Source organism: Mustela putorius, unplaced genomic scaffold (assembly GCF_011764305.1).
Source record: "Mustela putorius furo isolate JIRA1106 unplaced genomic scaffold, ASM1176430v1.1 tig00003845_pilon_pilon_pilon, whole genome shotgun sequence".
Lineage (NCBI taxonomy): Eukaryota > Metazoa > Chordata > Mammalia > Carnivora > Mustelidae > Mustela > Mustela putorius.
The window spans coordinates 40,400,581-40,423,457 of NW_025421998.1; the positions used below are offsets into that span (position 1 = coordinate 40,400,581).

The 22,877-nt window shown below is 38.5% G+C and overlaps 1 long non-coding RNA gene across 5 annotated transcripts in view; it reads right to left on the bottom strand.

Moving 5' to 3' along the window:
- The window catches only part of LOC123387011, a 119,980-nt gene that overhangs the window by 84,815 nt on the left and 12,288 nt on the right, over positions 1–22,877 (bottom strand). The window contains exons 3-4 of one of the 5 annotated variants that reach the window (XR_006601331.1): positions 11,065–11,253; positions 7,310–7,451 (exon numbers count right to left, since the gene is read on the bottom strand). The exons of 3 other annotated variants lie outside the window; for them this stretch is intronic. This is a non-coding gene — a long non-coding RNA (uncharacterized LOC123387011). Of the gene's footprint in view, positions 1–7,309; positions 7,452–11,064; positions 11,258–22,877 lie in introns of all 5 variants that reach the window. One more of the 5 variants, XR_006601329.1, reaches the window with a different exon arrangement.

Below are 22,877 nucleotides of genomic sequence, written 5' to 3' on the forward strand. Positions count from 1 at the left end.
GGGCCATAAGTGAGGAGTGGACAACTGTGCCTGGAGGACACCTGGTCATGAGGCTTCATGGTCAAGGAAAACCTTGAGTGAGGTCCTGGAGGGTGAATGGATATGCTGGGAGGTGGGGGAGGTAAGGAGGGCACTCCTGGCACAGCCATCTGTGCATAAGCTCAGACCAGTGACACAAGATGGGGTTGGGCTGGGCAAGCAACTCCACGTGGCAAAAAGATAAATGAAGGGGGTGCTACAAGTTGCAGCTGAAGAAGCAGGCAGAGAGGTTTTGTATGCTTTTATCCTATAGACAGCCAGGTGTTATTAAGGGTGAGCCAAAGATCCCATAGTCATCTGATAACACTGGCTTCAGTCGTGGGAACTGATTGGATCCACCAGAGGGTTATGAGGCTGGAAGCTTGGTGAGATGCAGAAGTGACCACTTCCATAGAAACAGGGAAACTGAAGAAAGCCTGAAATGAAGCATTTACCTTCCACCTGATATCCTGCAGTGATTGTGCTCCCTGAGAGGCCTTGAACAAGTACCTTAATGTCTCTGTGGTTTAGTTTTCTCATCTGCCAAATTACCTGCCATACAGGGTTACTGTGCAGGTTAAATAAAACAAAGCAATGTATGTGAAGTACCAAGCACATAGAAAGTACTTGATGATGGGTAAAAATGATTATTCCCTAATACACCATTAGCCCAGGACTTCGGTACTCTCACTTCTAGGAAGTCATGGTGCACTGTGGGAATTTCAGTTACCTATGGCTGCATAGTAATAAAATCTCACAAAACATAGTGGCTTCAAACAACCACCATGATTCTGTTGGTCTTATTGGGGCTCCCTCATAAGGCTGCACTTAGCTGGTTGCTCAGCTACACTAGGAGGCCTAAGGAGGTGGCTTTACCCACAAGCCTGGGGCCTTGGCAGAAATGACTGGCAGGCTGGGACTCAACTTTCTCCACATGGTCTCTCATTATTCCATTATGTAACCCAAGCTTTATATATGGTGGCTGACTTCCAAGACAGTGAAAACAGAAGCTGCAAGCCCTCTTATGTTCTAGGCATTTAATGCTATGAAACAAACCATCCCAAACAACCCCAACCATTAATTTTATTTATTTGCTTATGATTCTGCAACTTGGGCAGATTGGCAACTCAACTCTGTTCCACATGGTATTGGCTGGCGCGGCTCATCGTAAAGCCACAGGATCCAGGGTGCCAGGCTTCACTCCCATGACTGACACCCAGCTGAGGTGACTGAAATAGCAGCATTTCAGGGCTGGGCTTCTCTCTCTACTCCCCATCTCATCATTTAGTAATCCAGCCTCAGCTGCCTTACATGGAGGCCACATCCCTAGAGGGCAATAAGGGAATCTGCAAGGCCTCCTAAGGTCAGGGTGTACAAGTCATGCCACATCATCTTCACCACATCCTATTGGTCAAAGCTAGTCACACGGTTCTAGTCCAAATTCAAGGTAAAGGAAATAGACTCCATCTCTCAATGGGAGGATTGGAAAAGTAACCTTGGAAAAAGGTGAGTGGAATGGGAGTCGGTAGCTGGCTATCCGTCAGAAAGCACTGGTGTGGGAGGGAGATCCTCATTCTGCCACTCAGTAACCATTTTCTCCCAAATTTAGTAAACTTAGATTGACCATCCAGTACCTGGATTGTCTTTTTTAAATATGGGGCATCCCCCCTTGTGAGCACCATCTTTTATGAACCACCACATATTAAGGAAAAGATTCTATGGTAACCATTTCTCTACGTTCAGAATTTTGCATGATGCCTGGCACTGAGTAACAGTACAGTGCTCAGTAAGTATGTGTACTAAACGAATACATAAACAAGTAATAAATAAATAAATAAGCACCAGTATTAACTCTTCACTGGGTACTTCCCACACACCAAGAACTATCCTAAACACTTCACATGTATTGAGGATTCATTTAAGTATTAAAACCAAAGGAGGTAGGCACTATCATTCCCTGTTTCAAATGAGGATTCCAAGGCATGAAAGGCTGCGGGGTTCACCCAAGACTACACAGCTAATATGTGGTGGCTCTGAATCTGGACCCACTTGACCTGGCTCTAGCCCCTGCTTTGAATCACCATACTTTGCTGCCTTTGTAAAAGTATAAACAATTGCAATGAAGACAGGATCGAAAACTAAAGAAACAGTGGACTTGGAAAGGGGTAATTACACAAGGCATGAATCATTCTAGAAGCACTATAGCATGCATATAGAGTCTGGAGTCAGATATGTATTGACTTCAAGTACAATTCTCCACCAAGTACTACTCTATTACTTTGGATGGGATACTCCCCAAGTCTCAGTTTTCTCATCTGAAAATTAAGTCTAAGAATAATACCTAACTCAGAGGACTGTGGTGAGGCTCCAGAGAGAGAGCAGGTGCAGTCCTCACTTCAGTGTTCGTATGTAAATATTCCCACAAACCAGCAACATGGAAATGACATACATAATTCAGGATAAAAACAGGAGGGGAGAGGTTATGAACCTTTTTAGGTTTTGTCCTTCCCCTTTCAAAGGTCTAACCCACACCAAGAGATTCTGGCATATGGTAATTTTTGAATAAACTTTGAAGATCCTGGCATATAGAAATTTTTGTTAAATGACAACCAGAGCTATCTCTAAAGCAATGAAAAAAAGAAAAAAATTAGGGTAAGATGCAGGTACATGTACACTCTCTCCCAAAAAAAGTTTCTTTTAACTTGTACTTAATACAAGGAAGTGTTTTTCCTTACCTTGGGAATTAAAAGTCTTCATTAGAAAGTTAAGAGGGGCACCTGGGCGGCTCAGTTGGGTGAGCATTCAACTCTTGATTTTGTCTCAGGTCATAATCTCTGGGTGGTAAGACTGAGCCTCCTGAGGGGCTCCATGCTGAGTATGCAGCCTGCTTAAGATTCTATCTTTCCCTCTCCCTCTGCCATCCCCCAACTAAAAAAAAAAAAAAAAGGAAAAGAAAGTCAAAAGTCAAGAGAAGTTTGAATATTAAAAATGTCAATTTTAAAATCCAGAATGCTGTGTTGACCTTTTGGTAGAGGTAGAGTCTATCGATAAAAATTTTTAAAGGGCTGGGCGCCTGGGTGGTTCAGTGGGTTAAAGCCTCTGCCTTCAGCTCAGGTCATGATCCCAGGCTCCTGGGCTCTCTGCTCGGCAGGGAACCTGCTTCCCCCTCCCTCTCTCTCTGCCTGCCTCTCTGCGTATTTGTGATCTCTGTCTGTCAAATAAATAAAATCTTAAAAAAAAAAAAGTTTCTAAGGGCTACTATAAGCAGAAATAAAAGGCTAGGTAAAATAGTAAAGCATTATAAATCTTAAGTCAAGGGGACTTCTTTTTCTACAAAAAAGAAAACTCTAGCATTCTAAAAAGCTAATGCCAGTTTTCAAATTAAGTTTCAAGAACACTATAAAGAAAATCAATATGTAAACACAAAGTGATGAAAGGTTTGGAACCTATTGACACAGGTTTTATTAAAAGGAGATCACACCAGCTAAGTTGAATAAGTCTGTGATTGATAGATGAAGAAAGAAAAGTTATGGACATGGTCCCTGGGGTTGTCTAAATAATTTTTTTTTTTTGGCACATCAATGAAGCCTTTATTAGAAAATTAGCAGACAACTGCTGTAAAAATAGAAAATGACCCATCTTAAATTTCACGGGCAAAGACGACAGTAGAGAATCCTCCTGTCCTCAGGCAAGGGAGGTCAGTGGGAGTAAGAATCTGAGTGACAACAGTGATGGTGGGGAGAAGGTGGGTGGGAGCTTCTGAGCCTACACCTTCCTTGCTTCCACCACACAGAAGAACCACCAAAAAGGGTTTGTTTTTCATGCAGAAACTAGATCTCTTTTTTGCTTCAAATTATAAATACAAGTTGAAGTAGATGGTTATAAAACTGCAATAGATCTTTCATAAGACTTTCATAAAAGAATTGGCTCCGTAAGGCTCTAGAAGATGAGAGACTCTACACGGTATGCAGTGTTCCTTTCTTACTTAGCCTGTTCATTATGCAGCTCCATAGACTATAAATGATCCAGCATAAGCATTTTTTTGGGAAAGAGGCAGAAAAGGCAATATTTACTTTAGGTATAAAAGCCTAAGAGTATTTTAGAAAGTGAAGATAAAAATAATATACAAGGCTACTTGACTTTCATGGACTAAAACAATGGGATTCATTCAATCATTTATGTAGCAAATACTTGTCAAATACACGGTATATGCCAGGCACTGTTCTAGAAACTGGAGAGACAGCAATAAAGAAGACAAAATTTCCACTCTCTTGGGCTTGCATTCTAACAGTAAAACAGACAATAACAAAGAGACATATAAAATGTGACTGGGGTGCGTGGCTGGCTCAGTCAGAAGAGCATGTGACTTGATCTTGGGGTCATGAATTTGAGCCCCATGTTGTGTGTAGATGTACTAAAAAATATAAATAAACTTAAAAATAATGTTTTAAGTGATTGAGTTCTATGAAGAAACATAATTCAGGGTAAAAACAGGAGGGGAGAGGTTGTGAACCCTTTTAGGTTTTGTCCTTCTCCCTTCAAAGGTCTAACCCCACACCAAGAGATTCTGGCATATGGTAATTTTTGAATAAACTTTGAAGATCCTGAAATCTTTGTTAAATGACTATCAGAGCTATTAGTGGTCTCTGGTGAACACAAGTCTCCAGGGTATTTGCTGGTGAGCATGCTAGAGTCACATGGGAGGAGCCCCATGACAGGTCATAGGGACCAGGGGGATTGAAGGACTACAAAGGAAACATAAACCATGGGGTCTTTTTCATGCAGTTCCTGCCTGATGAAGATATCTTTCTACCACCAAAAATGACCCCAAGAACGCAGGGCTGGGCAGGCTTCTCATCTGGCCACCACATGAAACAATACTCACTCACAGAAATTCCTTTCATTGTGCACAAATCCTGACACTTCCTGGGTCTCAACTCATTCCCAGGATACCCCACCTGCTCTCCTTTAGACCCTAAGGCACAAAAGATTTATTTCCCTAAAAAGAAAATTATACTACCTTTGAGAAGGACCCAGAACTGAGAAAAGCTAGTTTATCCTCCCTGAGAAGTAAAAGGGTCCAAAATTTAGAAGCTTTCAAGAACAAAGAGGTTCTTTTACTCTCTCCCAACACTGAGTGTGATTGTGAATACGAGCGTCTCTGAGGGACTGTGTGTGCATCCCTATTGATCCTCTCCTTCAGTCTCCTGGTGTCCCTTCTGTAGTGGGCTACCAAATTGCTAATCCTATTATTTGAACACTGGGGGAAACTGAAACGGTACTAGAAGTCATAGTGACATAATTGAATCAGGTTTTTTCATATAAACAATAATGAGAGAAGATTTGGGTTTTGACCAAGGGTTTAAGAAATGATCAGGAAGACCAACTGTTTAATCAATTATAAATTATAGAGCTATGTCATAGAAGTGTATATACCTAAATAGAGACTTTTAGTAATAAATCTAATATGTTGGTTTCTTGAATGTTTGCATTAGTTAAAGGCTACAACATAAATGGCTCTTTACCAGTTGAAGACTCAATTATGTTTACTTTTTAAAATAGATACTATTATTAAAATGTTCATTGCACTAAAACAATTTTTTTAATTGATGTTTCTTCTGAAAGAAATATGGAGACAAAAGTACCACATTTATTATTATTAAAGAGAAAACTCAGGCCCAAAATGGTGTCACTTAGGTTAAGGCCCCAAGTCAGTAACTGGGGCTTAAAACATAATCTAATTGCAATTTCAACCTCTTTCAGAGAGATGAGTCTTAACCAGGTCAGTCAGGAATTTTCGGATGAGCACCAATGAGGTAATCTGTCTGGACTTTCTCTATTCCCTCAAAGGAACATGAGGTCATCTGCATAATGAGATCTCTTGTCTTTCCCCCTAAGGGAAGGTGATCTTGTCTGAAACAATCCATTCTTTATTTTGCTTATAACTTTCTTGTTTTACCCTCCTTCCTAGCAAAACCTTCCATTTTGTCCAACTCCCCTGAGAGCCCCTCTACTTGCTAGATAGGTTGCTGCCTGATTCATGAATCTTTTAAAAAAGCCAATTATATCTTCAAATTTACTCAGTTGAATTTTTTTTTAACATTGTAAAGGGAAAAATTAGTTTACTGAATTGTTACACTCAGCAAAGGTGGAACTTGGCCAACCAAGAAACAAGGCCATTTCCATGTTCAGGAACCAATACAACTTAATTAAAGGTAATCGAACAAGCTAATGGTTATGTTAAGTAATAAATAAATCAGAAAGTGAGTCAAGGTCAAGTACATATAAACAAATGGCTCCAAGAAAAGCAATTGCCTAAGGAGGAATATAAAATGAAATAACAGGCTCACCTACATAATAGCGATATATTATTAGCTAGAAATGATCATCTCTGCTATTCAAATACCACAGTAAAACAAATCATTTTTATTCCTATCTCTGTTGCAACCTTTGAATTGCAATAGTGAAAGAGAAAGAAGGATGCAAAGGTGTAAATCTAAACTCATACAAATAGGTGGAAACTAAAATTTGAAGGTATCTACTTTATACCAGTCATATCCATTATTCTATTTCAACCTCCTCAAAACTCCTCAAAAGCAAAAAAAAAAAAAAAAAAAGAGAGAGAGAGATGGAGATTGGGCATTAAATTTATCCATTTTACACATATTAAAATTGTCTCACAGAGAGGTCTTGTAATGGATCTAAGTAATAAAACTAGCAATCAATCAATCAATCAATAAAACTAGCAAGTAGTTGTACTGGAATTTGAACCCAGGTCTGCATACTTCCAAAACCCTTGTTTATCCTGCTCCATAAACCCAGCCTCTTTTCCGATCCCAATTAAATAGGTCCTGGTAAGTGAGATGTAAGCACAGGTTGTGAGAGCCTGGGTGTGGAATGGAACAGGACTGAACTTTGGGCCTCAGAGCCAAGAGCCAAAGATACCAAATAATAAAAACAACAATGATAATGATAATATATACCAGACACAGAGACAGAATAAAGAGCCAAGAAGACAGCCAGAAAGTCTATCAGAAAGATACCAACCAGTGTTTCAAGAAGTACTGGGCTCTTGTTGGACACTCATCCTTTCAAAACAACTCATTAAAAAAAAAAAAAAAGGAATCTTTAAGACTCAGAGGTATGAGATGGTATAGCTGGGAAAGCCACCATCACCTGTAAGATTAGACAGTGACAAAACCCAAATAACTACAGGAAGCTAGGGCAAGGGAACACTGGCACCTTCACATCTCTCAGATGGGACAATGGTAGTAGTAAGAAGAATACCAACCACAGCAGGAGCAACAGCACCTCATGGAATACAGAGAGGTGAGGCCCAAGGTTGCAGATCCTTTCTATCCATTGTACTGGGCAGTACAGGCACAGTGTCCAGGCCTAGAAGCATTTCAAGGGCCTAAAAAATGGTTTTATGCCTGAAGAAGAAAAGAAAGTATTGAGCTCATAATACAAAAGAAGAAAAAAAATGGAAAAATTGGAATTAACAAATATTGAATTAAATATCTAAAGGTAATATCAAGTCACACAGTCAATTGCTGTTAAACCTTCACTTGGTTATACGAGAATACCTCTGATGAGAAATGGTTGCTCTTGAATATGTCTGATATGACATGGAGCGGAACCAACAAAGGAAGAGGGGCTGAGTGCTGTTCCACTCCCAGACTCCAAGATGTCAGCTGGGGTTGCCCTCTATAGTTTCTCCAGACTTCTTCAGCCCCAAGCTATAAACAGGAGGCTTCTTTCTTCCTCAGAACCACATCTAATTATGGCATCTCCATAAGAGGCCTGATAAAAATGGCCAAACATATTTAATTCCAGTTTAGCACTCACAGCCACTTTCCCCTAGGCATATAGTGATTCTCTCCACTTCTTGACTACTCTCTTTTTCCCAACCCTAGGAAAAATCCCATCTGATGACACTGACTCCAGGTTTTAGGGGGACCTCAGGAGGTGTAACTAATCAACTTGGCAAGTTTAAGATTTATGTCAACTAAATATAAAGGGAGAACATAAATTAAGAACAAAAGCTATACTATTTATAAATGATATTGCATGAACTGAAATCATGTACTACTCAGGAAAAGAAAACATAAGATAAACATTAGAATTGATATTTCTATTTATATAAGATCCATTTTAAAATAAAGTATTTTCCTGTGTTTTGTTCTATATTTGATAATGAAAGATGACCATGATATGACTGATATATCAGATATGACATGAAAAAGACTATAAAACAATAGGACCATATTATTCTCATTTTGTTTTAAACACAATGTGTGTTTGTTCAAAGAATGAAAAAGTCTAAAGAAGTGAAGATAAAAATGTAACTCATAGAGTTTTGTTTGGAAATAGCATGGAGGACAAGGGGAGATGGAGAAGAGAAGGGAGTTGAGGGAAATTGGAAGGGGGAGGTGAACCATGAGAGACTATGGACTCTGAAAAACAATCTGAGGGTTTTGAAGGGGTGGGGGGGTGTGGAAGGTTGGGGGAACCAGGTGGTGAGTATTAGAGAGAGCACGGATTGCATGGAGCACTGAATGTGGTGCAAAAAACAATGAATACTGTTACACTGAAAATAAATTAAAAAAAAAAGTTTTGTTTGGGTGATAGGATTATAAGTGAAGGGTTTTTTTTTTTTTCAATTTTCTATAATAAACATATTGTTACTGGAAAAGTTAATGAAAGGAAAAGTTATGACCTAGTCTTCAAGAAACATTTTACTATGGGATACAGAGAACAGGATTAGTTTATTTGGGGGGTTAAATAAATGATGCTATTTAAAAGTTTATACCTTGTCGGCAAATGAGTTTTTAAAGAGAAATTCAATAAGCTTCAGAAAACTCTGGATCCCTTTTCTGGCTCACCCATGGGCTATTTGTGCATCTTGGGCAAATCATTCTGAGAGTTTATTTGTCTTGATCTAAAATTTCCCCAGAACTGGGATGCCTGCGTGGCTCAGTTGCTTAAGCTTCTGCCTTGAGTTCAGGTCATGATCCCAGGGTCCTGGGATCTCTGCTTCTGCCTGCCATTCTGCCTGCTTGTGCGCATGCTCTCTCTCTCTCTCTCACACACACACACACACACACACAAATAAATAAATGAATAAAATCTTTAAAATTTCCGCAGAACTAACATTCCCTGACTTCACATTGCTACTGTTAACTACTAATCGGGATAGCTCTTTCCTTTTCCCTACAAGGTAAGAATTTGAAGAATAAATTCAGAAATTTATTCCTCAAATGTGTCCATACATCTATCCACTTGTTCAACTAACATTTATTGGCAAATTATTATGCTCCTAGAACTTAGCTGAAGCATCTTATGTTATTGATTGCCTGAATCTTGTTTTCTAGGTAGATTTTTCAGGGAAAAATATTCCATGAGTCCTCACATGTTCACAACTGCTTTGCTTTTCTGTAGTTTATACTTAAAAGCACTTTTCATGTGTGTAAAATCTGTTTCATGTTTTCTTTTCTTGAGTCTCTTAAATATGTCGCTCTATTATATTATGTGGATAAATCTGATGAAAATGCAATTTTATTTTTTCTTCATAAGTAACTTTCTCTTTATGCCCTATGTCCAAAAAGTGCTTGCTTTACCATCCAGTTTTACTAGATGATATCTTAGTGTTTACAATTCTGAGTTTACTTGCCAAGGTTAATGGGTTGATCTTTCAAAACAGAAGTGCCAATTTTCTTAAAGAAAGATTTTCCAATTTTCTTAAAGAAAATCTTCTTGTGGTATGGATTTTTTAATTTGTTTTGTTCTATCGCTTTCATCTTCTTCCTCCAATATAAATTATGCTTATGTTGGATCTTCTTTTCCTGTCTTCCAAAGCTCTCATTTTTCTCTTGAATTATTTCTCTCTCCTTTTCTCACTTTCTCTCTCTCTCTCTCTCTCTCTTTCTTTCTCTTACTTTTTCTCCTTTATAAACTGTATTTCCCAATTCCTATTTCTGACAATTGTGGACTAGATTGTCTTAGGACAATACGAAGGTATTTGAAGAATCCTCACTCAGGCAGTGAGGATATATGGGTACTTGATCCAGAAAAACAAAGGAATCTGAGAAGAGTAACTGAAAAGATGAGAATTTGAGCAAAACTTTACATAAATTCAAGATGCATGGAGAAAATTATAGTTCAGAGCCATGCAAGAAAGAGAGGAATATATAAATTTGTTAGGACCAAAAAGGGGCACACCTGTAAATAGGCCATCCCTTACATGACTTGAGCCCAGTTCTGAATCTTACCAATCCCCAATCAATGTTTAGCCACCTCATTTCTCAGTTTCCTAATTATAATGTATGCTGTTCTTTCATACTTTTTACTTATAGTTATCTTAATTTCTTTTAGATAATTCTGTTATTTAGTTTTCATCTGATTTTTGTTGTATATTTTCTAGAATACATTAATCATCCAGTTTCATCATGTGGTCCATTTTTTTTTTAAAGATTTTATTTATTTATTTGACAGAGAGAGATCACAAGTAGGCAGAGAGGCAGGCAGAGAGAGAGAGAGAAGAGGAAGCAGGCTCCCTGCTGAGCAGAGAGCCCGATGCGGGACTCGATCCCAGGACCCTGAGATCATGACCTGAACCCAGGCGCCCATGTGGTCCATTTTTTAAAATACTAGTATATTTAGTAACTTGACAATATTCTTTTCTGTTGTATAAACAAATCAAGTGTTCCATATATTTGGAAAAATGATTCCCTTGTAGGGAATTGAGATGCACTATGGTAGCTTTCCTACCTCCACTGCTTGAGCGCTTTCTCCTGCACTGTTTATAAAGACTATATCTAAAGATACAAATAGAGATATAAATAGCCTCCTCATGCAGTCATACCCACTTTCTGAGATCTGTCATCTTTGGAATCCTACCTTCCCCCAAAGTGTTTGATCCTTTCTCTCCTTTGCCCTAAGAGTTCCTGTCCTGCTCAATTTGAATTCTCTTCACAGTATTTTCCTTAGGACAGGAATTTTATTAGATATTTCTGAGTTCTTTGAGCATTTGAGCCACAGCAGTACCTTCTGATCTCTCCATAGTTCTTGAGTGTATAGCTGTGCTCTTCTCATTCCACTCAGCCATAACTGGAGCCTGAAGTCTTCTCCTTTTCACTGTTATTCTCACAAAATTCAATTTGCTGAGAATTCCATTCCAGGAAGGACTTTCTCTTCTTTGGAGTATATCTTGGCAACCACTGTAGTTTTCCCTCACTATCTGAAAGTAGAATGTTCTTATGAAAGCTTTCACAAGCCAAAATCTCATGAAGTGAAGAACTAATTATGATAACTTATATGAAAAACTTTTTAGAGTTCCCAGCCCCCTCCCCCCAAATAACCTCTCTTAAGCTTTTCTGATACGTAAGGACACATCTTGCTAATGAATGCACAAAATAAATTGAGATAAAGCACAGATGCTCATGGATAGAATTCAAAGCTATGGCAGCTGGATGCTGAGATGCTAAGTGTAGTTCCCAGGGAAGGAGCTTCAGGGTGCCACTCTCACTGCTCTGGGTGCTCACTTCATCTAAAAACACTGAACACTATTTTTGCTTTTTACCTTTCTCCATAAAAGTAAAAATGCTCTTTGGACTTCTTTTAGATCGCAAAAAGAGGTACCAATGTAGGTCTTTTGTACAAGTGAAATGGCCTAACATGAACTTTCTAAAATCAGAGGAAATCTGTATTCCAGTGTTCACAGAACCATTAAAACTCTCTTTCTCTCTCCTCCACTACCTCTGCATAGCTGGTAAACCTAAGCATGTCCTCTATTGTTTGAGGTTTGGGTAAGGCAAACCATAATCTGAAATGGTATTCTGAGGTCCATGGGGGATGTTTTGTTAGTTGAGGATGTTGTGATGTTAGTTTTGTTCATTGAGGATGTTGTGAATAGAAGTTTTCTTTTGCGATTTTAATTGTTTAGTATGTTTTTAGGAAGGGGAATTGGAGAAATTTAAAAATGACGCATAATGAACTTGCCTTGACCTGAAGTCAACATGGACTTATTTTTAAATCATGATACGATCAAGCAAGGCAACATAATCACTGATTCTTCATTATTCCACTGTCTTGGCTGGCTTCTAAGATGATAGTTACTTCTAAAGTACTTTCTGTTCAACTTTGTTTAGTGTTTATTAGCTTCCCTAAAATTATTCTTTAGAAATATAATCAGCCTTTATCTCAGAGTTGTCCACATTCTAATATTGCTTTCATTTTCATCACCAACTTCTCTTCAAATGATGGCTTCCATCATTAGCTAGCCTCAGATCATATACATACATTCTGAACAATTTATTGAATCAATGATATTCTTTTTCCTTTAAAATCCGACTTTATTTGAGAACTTCCTTATGCTCCAATTGCTGTATTTTCCTCCTAGGCATGTTTCAAATTGTTCTTTATATTTCAAGAACTTCAGTCAGAATACCTCCTTTAATGTTCAGAGGACTTAGCAAATCAAAAATGGTTTCCTCAAGTTAATATTGTATTAACTTGGCGGTAATTCCTTCCAAATGAAAATTGGCACATTCAAGTCCGTTACCCTCACACTGCTGGAACTGACATATTTCTCTGATGAATAGAAGAAAATTACTGTATCTCTCTGCAATTTTGTAAACTCTCTCTACTCTTCAGAACTTGTTAAAATGCCCCTTCCTTTTCTCTAAAGAAATGACATTAAATGGTGAATAGGAGTGAGGAGAGTGGCCTCAAGTCTCCAATGATCTACTGCAGGGTTCTGTACTTTACTTTGTTTGAATTAATTCAATCAATACTCCAACCTTCCATGAATACCTCCTATGTGCTAAGTTTTGTGTTGAATAGAAAAGATATGTAAGAAATTATATTCCAAGAGAGGCCTAGAGTAAGATGTGGGTTAGAATCTTTATCTATACCTCCTAATAGGTGGCTTGAGTTAGCTATTTGATCTCTCTGAGCCCCAATTTGTTTATCTCAGTGTAAATCCTACCTGATACAGGTGTTGTGAAAATTTAACATGCATATAACATTTTATATTATACATAGTTTATATATTAAACACACACATATATTTGTATATATATGTACATATATAATTTTTATAGCAGCTATAGCATGTAGGAATTTTATACATAGGTATGTTTGTGGTCAGCAGTGTTCAATAAATGTTTGTTCCTTTTGGATGATTATAATCTACTAACAATCTGATAATGTTTCTTCTCCTTTTACCTCTCCAACCACACAAAATGGCTACTATATAGTCTATTGATTTTCTTAACAAAATGAATTAAAATTGATTATGTTCTATGATGTTTTAAGATTCCTCCTATATCAAATTGTGTGACGTTTGTGAAATGTATTGCAATAACTGGCAGGGTTCTTAATCTGAGTTAATACACTCCCCTAAGGGGTTCAGGGAGTTTTTGAACATCCTGAAACTGCACACAAATCAATTATGTCCATGACTTAGGCATTTCTGGAAGGAGGCCGTTCATTGCTACCACCAGATTTTTAATGGGACTGAGAAACAAACAAACTAAAAGCAAAAATCATGAGGGTGTTATAAAATCAGAGTATACATTGTATACTTCAGAAGTCAGACTATTTATGCAATTTCCTTTTTATACTGCTTAGCACAGAGCCAGAAAGAGCAAAGAATTTAATCTTTTCTTTCAATGAAAGTAATAATGACATCCCTTTCTCTATTAGGAGCAGATATAAAAAATATAAAAACAAGAACTGAAAAATAAAAGGAAGAGATTGAAAGGAGTCAATCACAGTCAAACACTGAGGGCAGTGAAAGAGCAGGAAGCAAAGAAAAAGAAGAGAAAAACAACGCCTGCCACCCTACCTTCCCCCATCCCCAAAACACATGCAAATGAAAAAAGAAGGTGAGGAAAAGGGAGAGGAGGAGGAAAGAAGTAGATGGAAAGAGAAGTAGAAATGCAAAGCAGTTGAGAGAGTAAGGAAAAGAAAGTGATCTTTCTGTCAGACTCTGGTTAAGTTTGTTCCCTTCCTGACTGGATCCTCCTCCACCAATACTGCCCTCAAGGCAAATGTTCCCCAGAGATTCAACAGAAAAAGAAGTTTCACAGATTGAATGAAGGTACATAAAATTCTAATTTTAGTTCAGTTTGATCATAATGCCTTTTGTAAGTCACTGTTTTACCTGAATTTTCCTTATCTGCAACATCTAGATAGTTAATGTCAGTAAACTAGAAAAAGTTCCTGTCTACATGTGAGCTGTATCACAAAAATTCATTTTAAGGTGATCTAATTTGAAGAATGCACTTTTCTATAGAAATAGTGTTAAAACATTATCATAACAGTTCACAAAAACATATTTAACATACAATGGAAGAAAAGGGAATTGGCCTTTCAGGCATCAGCTGGATAAATGAGTACAACATCTCTCCTCATTTCCTTTCTCACACACTTCAGGGAGCTTTATACTCACCAATGTTGCTAAGTTGGGGGATATGTCTGTACTTAAAAGATAAAAGGCAGAGATACTATAAAAGACCATTGACACAAGAGAAGCAAAACTAGCTGAATTTCCTGGTGCTTATTTCTTCCTTCAACTCCTTTTTTGCCCCACATGTGTGTCTTGTGTGTCTTTCTTGCCCCCATTATCTTTGTGTGTGTGGGGGTGGGGAATGTAGAAATCATCTTTCTTTCTTTTTTTAAATTCAATTAGCCATCATAAGTACATCATCAGTATCAGATGTAGTATTCAATGATTCATTAGTTGCATATAACACTTGGGCTCATCACATCACATGCCCTCCTTAATATTCATCACCCAGTTACCCCATTCCCCACCCCCCACCTTCCCTTCCACAACTCTCAATTTGTTTTCTGGAGTCCAGAGTCTCTCATAGTTTGTCTCCCTTTCTGATTTCTTCCCATTCAGTTTCCCCCCTTCCCCTATGATCCTCTGAGCTATTTCTTATATTCCATATATTAGTGAAACCATATGATACCCTCCAGTTCCAACCACATCAATGTAAATGGTAGGTATTCATCCTTTCAGATGGCTGAGTACTATTCCATTGTATATATGAACCACATCTTCTTTATCCGTTTATCTATTGAAGGACATGTTGGCTCTTTCCACAGTTTGGCTATTGTGGACATTGCTGCTATGAACATTTGGGTGCAGGTACCCCTTTGTTTCACTACATCTGTATCTTTGGGATAAATATGCAGTAGTGCAAGCACTGGGTCATAGGATAGCTCTATTTTTCACTTCTTGAGGAACATCCATACTGTTTTCCAGAGTGGCTTACCAGCTTGCATTCTCACCAACAGTATAGGAGGGTTCCCCTTTCCCCACATCCTTGCCAACATCTGCTGATTCCTACCTTCTTGCTTTCAGCCATTGACTGATGTGAGGTGGTATCTCATCGTAGTTTTAATTTGTATTTCCCTGATGACAAGTGATGTGGAGCATATTTTCATGTGTCTGTTGGCCATCTGGATGTCTTCTTTGCAGAAATGTCTGTTCATGTCTTCTGCCCATTTCTTGACTGGATTATTTGCTTTTTGGATGTTAAGTTTGATAAATTCTTTATAGATCTTGGATACCAGCCCTTTATCTGCTATGTCATTTGCAAATATCTAATACTATTCTGGTGGGTTGCCTTTTAGTTTTGTCGACTACTTCCCTTGATGTGCAGAAGTTTTTATCTTGATGAAGTCCCAATTGTTCATTTTTGCTTTTGTTTCCCTTGCCTTTAGAGATGTGTCTTTAAAAAAAAAAAAAAAAGACTTTATTTATTTATTTGATCGACAGAGATCACAAGTAGGCAGAGAGACAGGTAGAGAGAGAGAGGAGGAAGCAGGCTCCCTGCCAAGCAGAGAGCCTGATGTGGGGCTTGATCCCAGGACCCTGGAATCATGACCTGAGCCAAAGGCAAAGGCTTTAACCCACTGAGCCACCCAGGTGCCCCTAGAGATGTGTCTTGCAATAAGTTGCCTCAGCTGAGGTCGAAGAGGTTGCAACTTGTGTTAGGATTCTGATGGATTCCTGTCTCATATTTAGGTCTTTCATTCAATTTGAGTCTAGTTTTGTGTATTATGTAAGAAAATGCTCCAGTTTTATTCTTCTGCATGTGGCTGTCCAATTTCCCCAGCACCATTTATTGAAGAGACTGTCTTTTTTCTATTAGATATTCTTTCCTGCTTTGTTGAAGATTAGTTGACCATAGAGTTGTCATAGAGTTGAGGGTCTATTTCTGAGTTCCCTATTCTGTTCCATTGACCTATGTATCTTTTTTTGCACCAATACCATGCTGTCTTGATGATCACAGCTTTGTAATATAACTTGAAGTCAGGCATTCCGATGTCCCGGCTTTGGTTTTCTTTTTCAATATTCCCCTGGTTATTCAGGGTCTTTCCTGGTTCCATACAAATTTTAGGATTGTTTGTTCCAATTCTGTGAAAAATGTCAATGGTAATTTTTAAAAAAGATTTTACTTATTCATTTGATAGAGAGAGCACAAGCAAGGGGAAAGACATAGGAAGAAGGAGAAGCAGACCTCCCCCACTGAGGTGGGAGCCTGATATGGGGCTCAATCCCAGGACCTGGAGGTCACAACCTGAGCTGAAGACAGACACTTAACCATCTGAGCCACCCAGGCACCCTGGTATTTTGATAGGGATTGCACTGAATGTGTAGATTTCTCTGGGTAGCACAGACATTTTAACAATGTTTAATTTTCCAATCCATGAGCATGGAATGTTTTTCCATCTCTTTGTGTCTTCCTCAATTTCTTTTATTAGTGTTCTGTAGTTTTTAGAGTACAGATCCTTTACCTCTGTGGTTAGGCTTATTCCTAGGTATCTTATGGTTTTGGTACAATTTTTGTAAATAGGATCGATTCCTTAATTTTTCTTTCTTCAGTCATATAGAAATGCAACTGATTTCTGTGCATTGATTTTTTATACTGCCACATTGCTGAAATGTATGAGTTCTAGCAATTTTGGGGTGGAGTCTATTGGGTTTCCCTCATAAAGTATCACGTCACCTGTGAAGAGTGAGACTTTGACTTCTTCGCCAATTTGAAAGTCTTTTTTTCTTTCTGTTGTCTGAATGCTAAGGCTAAGACTTCCAGTACTATGTTGAACAATAGTGGTGAGAGTGGGCATCCCTGTTGTGTTCCTGACCTTAAGGGAAAAGCTCTGTTTTTCCCCAATGAGAGTGATATTCATTGTGGGTTTTTCATAGATGGTTTTTATGATATTGAGGTAGGTTCCCTCTAGACCTATATTTTGAAGAGTTTTAATCCAGAAAGGATACTGTATTTTGTCAAATGCTTTTACTGCATCAATTGTTAGGATCACGTGGTTCTTGTCTTTTCTTTTACTAATGTGATCTATCACATCGATTGATTTGCAAATGTTGAACCACCCTTGCATCCCAGGAATAAATCCCACTTGGTCGTGGTGAATAATCCTTTTAATGTATTGTTGGATCCTATTGGCTAGTATCTTGGTGAGTATTTTGGTATCCATGTTCATCAGGGATATTGGTCTGTAATTCTCATTTTTGATGGGGTCTTTGTCCAGTTTTGGGATCAAGGTAATGCTGGCCTCGTAGAACAAGTTTGGAAGTTTTTCTTTCCATTTCTATTTTTTGAAACAGCTTCAATAGACTAGGTATCAGTTCTTCTTTTAATGTTTGGTAGAAATCTCCTGGGAAGCCATCTGGCCCTGGACTCTTGTTTTTTGGGAGATTTTTAATTACTGCTTTAATTTCCTTTGTGGTTATTGGTCTGTTCAGATTTTCTATTTCTTCTTGTTTCAGTTTTGGTAGTTTATAAGTATCCAGGAATACAGTCATTTCTTCCACATTGCCTAATTTGTTGGCATATACTTGCTCATAATATGTTCTTAAAATTGTATTTCCTTGGTGTTGGTCATGATGTCTCCTCTTCCATTCATGATCTTATTAATTCAAGCCCTTTCTCTTTTCTTTTGGATAAGTCTGGCTAGAGATTTATCAATCTTATTAATTCTTTCAAAGAAACAGCTTCTAGTTTCGTTTATCTGTTCTACTGTTCTTCTGGTCTATTTCATTGATTTCTGTTCTAATCTTTATTATTTCTCTTCTCCTGCTTGGTTTAGGCTTTTTTTTGCTGTTCTTTCTCCAGCTCCTTTAGGTGTAAGGTTAGCTTTTGTATTTGAAATTTTTCTAACTTTTTTTTTAATTTTTAATTTTTTATAAACATATAATATATTTTTATCCCCAGGGGTACAGGTCTTTGAATCACCAGGTTTACACACTTCACAGCACTCACCGAAGCACATACCCTCCCCAATGTCCATAGCCCCATCCCCCTTCTCCCAACCACCTCCCCCCAGCAACCCTCAGTTTGTTTTGTGAGATTAAGAGTCACTTATGGTTTGTCTCCCTCCCAATCCAATCTTGTTTCATTTATTCTTCTCCTACCCACTTAAGCCCCCATGTTGCATCACCACTTCCTCATATCAGGGAGATCATGGAAAGAACCTAGATGTCCATCAACAGATGAATGGATAAAGAAATTTTTCTAACTTTTTGAGAGAGGCTTGTATTGTAATGTACTTTGCTCTTAGGACTGCCTTTGCTGTATCCTGAAGGTTTTTTTTTTTTTTTTAAGATTTTATTTATTTATTTGACGGAGAGAGATCACAAGTAGGCAGAGAGGCAGGCAGAGAGAAAGAGAGGGAAGCAGGCTCCCCGCTGAGCAGAGGGCTCGATGCAGGACTCGATCCCAGGACCCTTAGATCATGACCCGAGCCAAAGGCAGCAGCTTAACCCACTGAGCCACCCAGGTGCCCCTGTATCCCAAAGGTTTCGAACAGATGTATTTTCATTCTCATTAGTTTTCATGCATTTTCAAAATTCTTCTTTAATTTCCTGGTTGATCCATTCATTCTTTAGCAGGATGCTCTTTAACTTCTAAGTATTTGAGTTCCTTCCAAATTTCCTCCTGTGATTGAGTTCAAGTTACAGAGCCAAAAACCACTGTTGTCTGAAAATTTGCAGGGAATAATCTCAAACTTTTGGTATTGGTTGAGACCTGATTTGTGACCCAGTATGTGATCTGTACTGGAGAAAGTTTCATGTGCACTTGAAAAGAATGAGTATTCTGTTGTTTTAGGGTGGAATGTTCTATATATATCTGTGAAGTGTATCTGATCCAGTGTGTCATTCAAAGCCCTTTTTCTTTGTTGATCTTCTGCTTAGATGATCTGTCCATTGCTATGAGTGGGGTACTGAAGTCCCCTACTATTAATGTATTATTATGTGTTTCTTTACTTTGGTTATTAATTTGTTTGTGTAATTGGCTGCTTCTATGTTGGTGGCATAAATGATTATAATTGTTATATCTTCTTAGACAGATCCTTTAAGTATGATATAGTGTCCCTCCTCATCTCTTACTACAGTCTTTGTTTAAAATATAATTTGTTTGACATAAGAATTGCTCCCCAGCTTTCTTTTGAAGTCTATTAGCAGGGTAAATGAATCTCCACTGCCTCACTTTCAGTGTGGTGGTGTCTTTAGGTCTAAAATGAGTCTCTTGTACACAGCATATAGATGGGTGTTACTTTTTTATCCAGTCTGATACCAGTCTGATAATTGGGGCATTTAGCCCATTTACATTCAGACTAACTATCGAAAAAATATGAATTTAGTGCCATTGTATTGCCTGTAAAGTCCCTGTTTTGGTAGATTGTCTGTTTCTTTCTGGTCTATGTTACTTTTGGGGTTCTCTCTTTGCTTACAGGATCCCCCTTAATATTTCTTGCAGGCCTGGCGTGGTGGTCACATATTCATTCTGCTTTTGTCTGTCCTGAAAGCCCCTTATCTCTCTTTCCATTCTGAATAACAGCCTTGCTGGATAAAGTATTCTTGAATGCATGTTCTTCTCATTTAGCACCTTGAATACATCATGCCAGCCCTTTCTGGCCTGCCAGGTTTCTGTGGATAGTCTAATGTTAGTCTGATATTCCTCCCTGTATAGGTAAGTAGCTACTTGTCTCAAGCTGCTTTTAGGGATTTTCTCTTTTTCTCTAAAATTTGTGAGTTTCACTATTTTACGTCAGGGGGTTGATCTATTTTTATTGATTTTAGGAGGGGTCGTCCCTGCCTCTTGGACAGGAATGCTTGTTTCCTTCCCAGATTAGGGAAGTTCTCTGCTATGATTTTCTAAAATATACTTTCTGGCCTTCTCTCTCTCTTTTCACTCTCAGGCACCTCAATAATCCTGACATTGGTATGTTTCATGGCATCGTTAATTTCTCAAAGTCTTTCTTTATGGGATATTAGTTGTTTTTCTCTTTTCCTCAACTTCCTTCCTTTCTATCAGCATGTCTTCTAGATTACTTAATATCTCTTTTGCCTCATTCACCCTGGCTATTAGAGCATCCAATTTAGCCTGCATCTCAGTTATATAGCATTTTTAAGTTCAGCCTGATTAGATCTCATTTCTGCACTAAGAGATTCTCTAGTGTCTTTTAGGCTTTTTCAAATGCAGCAATTAACTTTATAATTGTTATCCTGAATTCCACTTCTGACATTTTACTTATATCCATATCAATTAGATCTGTGGCAGAGAACATTACCTCTTCTTCTTTCTTTTGTTGTGAATTCCTCCTTCTAGTCATTTTTCCCAAAGAAGAATGGATGAATGAGAGAGCAGAATCAAAATACCAATCACTAGCAAAATACACACAAGACAAATCCGAAGTGGTCAGAAACCAAAACAGAGAAACAAACAAAAACAAAACAAAACAAAACATCATGGATGGAGTGGAGAGAATATAACCTCACAGGGTTGACAAAGCAGAGTGATCCACTTGTTCCTGAGTGAATTTTCATCTGTTAGAAGATAATGAATAACAAAATTGCAAAGAAAGCAAAACTTATACATATACACAAATAAAACTGAGTAGAGAAAAAAAGGCCAAAAATGAAGCCTATGTCTATAAAATGTAGATGTAAAAAATAAAACTGAAAAAGCAACTTAAAAAGAAAGGGTTGATAAAATAAGAAACTAGTTGAAAAGGAAAAAAAAAGAAATGGAAAATTTTAGACTGAAAGTTAAATGAATCATGAGAAAAACCTCAAGTTCTATATATTATTTCCTCCTAGTGCTGGAGTTTTACAGTCTCCATAAACTACTTGTGCACCTGTTCTTCCAGTTGATCTTCTGGGGGAGGGACCTGCTTGCTGCTTCTCAGGTGTCTTTGCCTTGGCAGAGTTGCACTGCCCCTTGCCAGGGGGCTGGGCTCGGTGTGGCTTTTGTTCCCAGAGGGCTTTCCATGCTTCTTTAGAGGATCAAAATAAAAATGGCTGAGCCCCAATCACCAACCCCAAAGCCAAAAGATTGTGATTCTCTCTTCCATAAACCCTCTGGGACAAACAGTCTTCAGTTTTCTGTGTGCCAAATTTCTCAGACTCCTGCAGTGTGGGCTCACAGTAATCCTTCCTGGAGGATTCCAAAGGTCTTGAGTTACTGCCCTTTGTAGTGCCCTGAGGCTGAGAGCAGTTGTGGGCTTGTGTGTGTATACCTGTTCCACAGTTCCTGGGGGACAGCTGAGTGTCACCGTACTATCGTTTATGGGGCCGCCACACTTAGAGCTGTTGCCTAGTTGTGGGCACACCCATTCTGCCCCTACTGGGCAATGACGCATTCCAGCCCTTTTTAGTGTTCCCAGGCAGAGAGTAGTGTCCTTGATGGGCCTGGCTGGCCTTTATGGTGACCTGAATGGAGAATCACCTTCTAGACTCAATAACCATAACCAGTTTCCTTGCTCCATTGTTTTGACACTCTACCAGCTTAGGCATCCTGGTTAGTTCTGATTCCTGAGATCCTGAGAACACGCTGACCCACCTGGAGTTCTGCCCTTTTCATCCCTTGAGCCCCTTTCAGACAGGGAAGTCCCTCACTGGAGCAGATTTCCAAGGGTTCTGATTTTGCTCTCTGGGACTACATTCTTTTCCAGCAGCCAGGGCTCTAACCTTTTCCATTTCCCACTCCATTTATCTTCCAATTTTCCCCCACAGATTCATGTCTCTACAATTCCTACCTTGCAAAAAGCAGTCACTTTTCTACTTATAGAGTTCCAGATATTTTTTTCTTACATCTCAGGCTTAATTCATGGGTGTTCAGATGGTTTGATAGTTATTAGGGACTAGATGAAACAAGGGTCCTTACAGTACTGCCATTTTGCCTCTGACCCTGCCCCCACTATCTTTCCATATTTTATATTGGGCACAAATTCTACTCCCTTATAAAACTGGAGTTCTGATTCTCCTGAACTCTGGAAGTTTCTATTGTTTCTGTATACCACCTTCATCTTTCATTTAGATCTGCTCAGCTTCAACTGAAAAGAGTTACCTCCCTACTCAGTCTCTGCCTTCTACCCTAAACCCTTAGCCCCTGCCATTTTCTTCCATCATTTATATCCTTCACAAAAGTTCAGTTTAAAATGGGGGAGGTAATGTTATCTTGATTGACAATGTTCTAGCACTTACATTAGAGGAGATGGTTGAAGTAGTGTGAAGTATAGTAGGGAGAAAGACAAAATGCTACCCTATTTCCTATTAGAAAGGAGGTCAGACTCTCCTTCTTAGGCAGAAAGTAAAAAGATGGCTGTAGAGACAGATATTTAGAAAGGGGGGAAAATAAAGAAGGTCTTATGTGTCCACTAGCTTCGATCAATTCAGCAAGAGAAGACAAGTCCAACTCAAAGTAGAGGTAAGGCTTGACTCTAACTTGGTTCTAGAGGATAGACATATGTATGCAACTCATTCTGGAGACAGAAGATAAAATGGGCGGGAGAGGGAGGATGAGGGGCTTGTGCCCAAG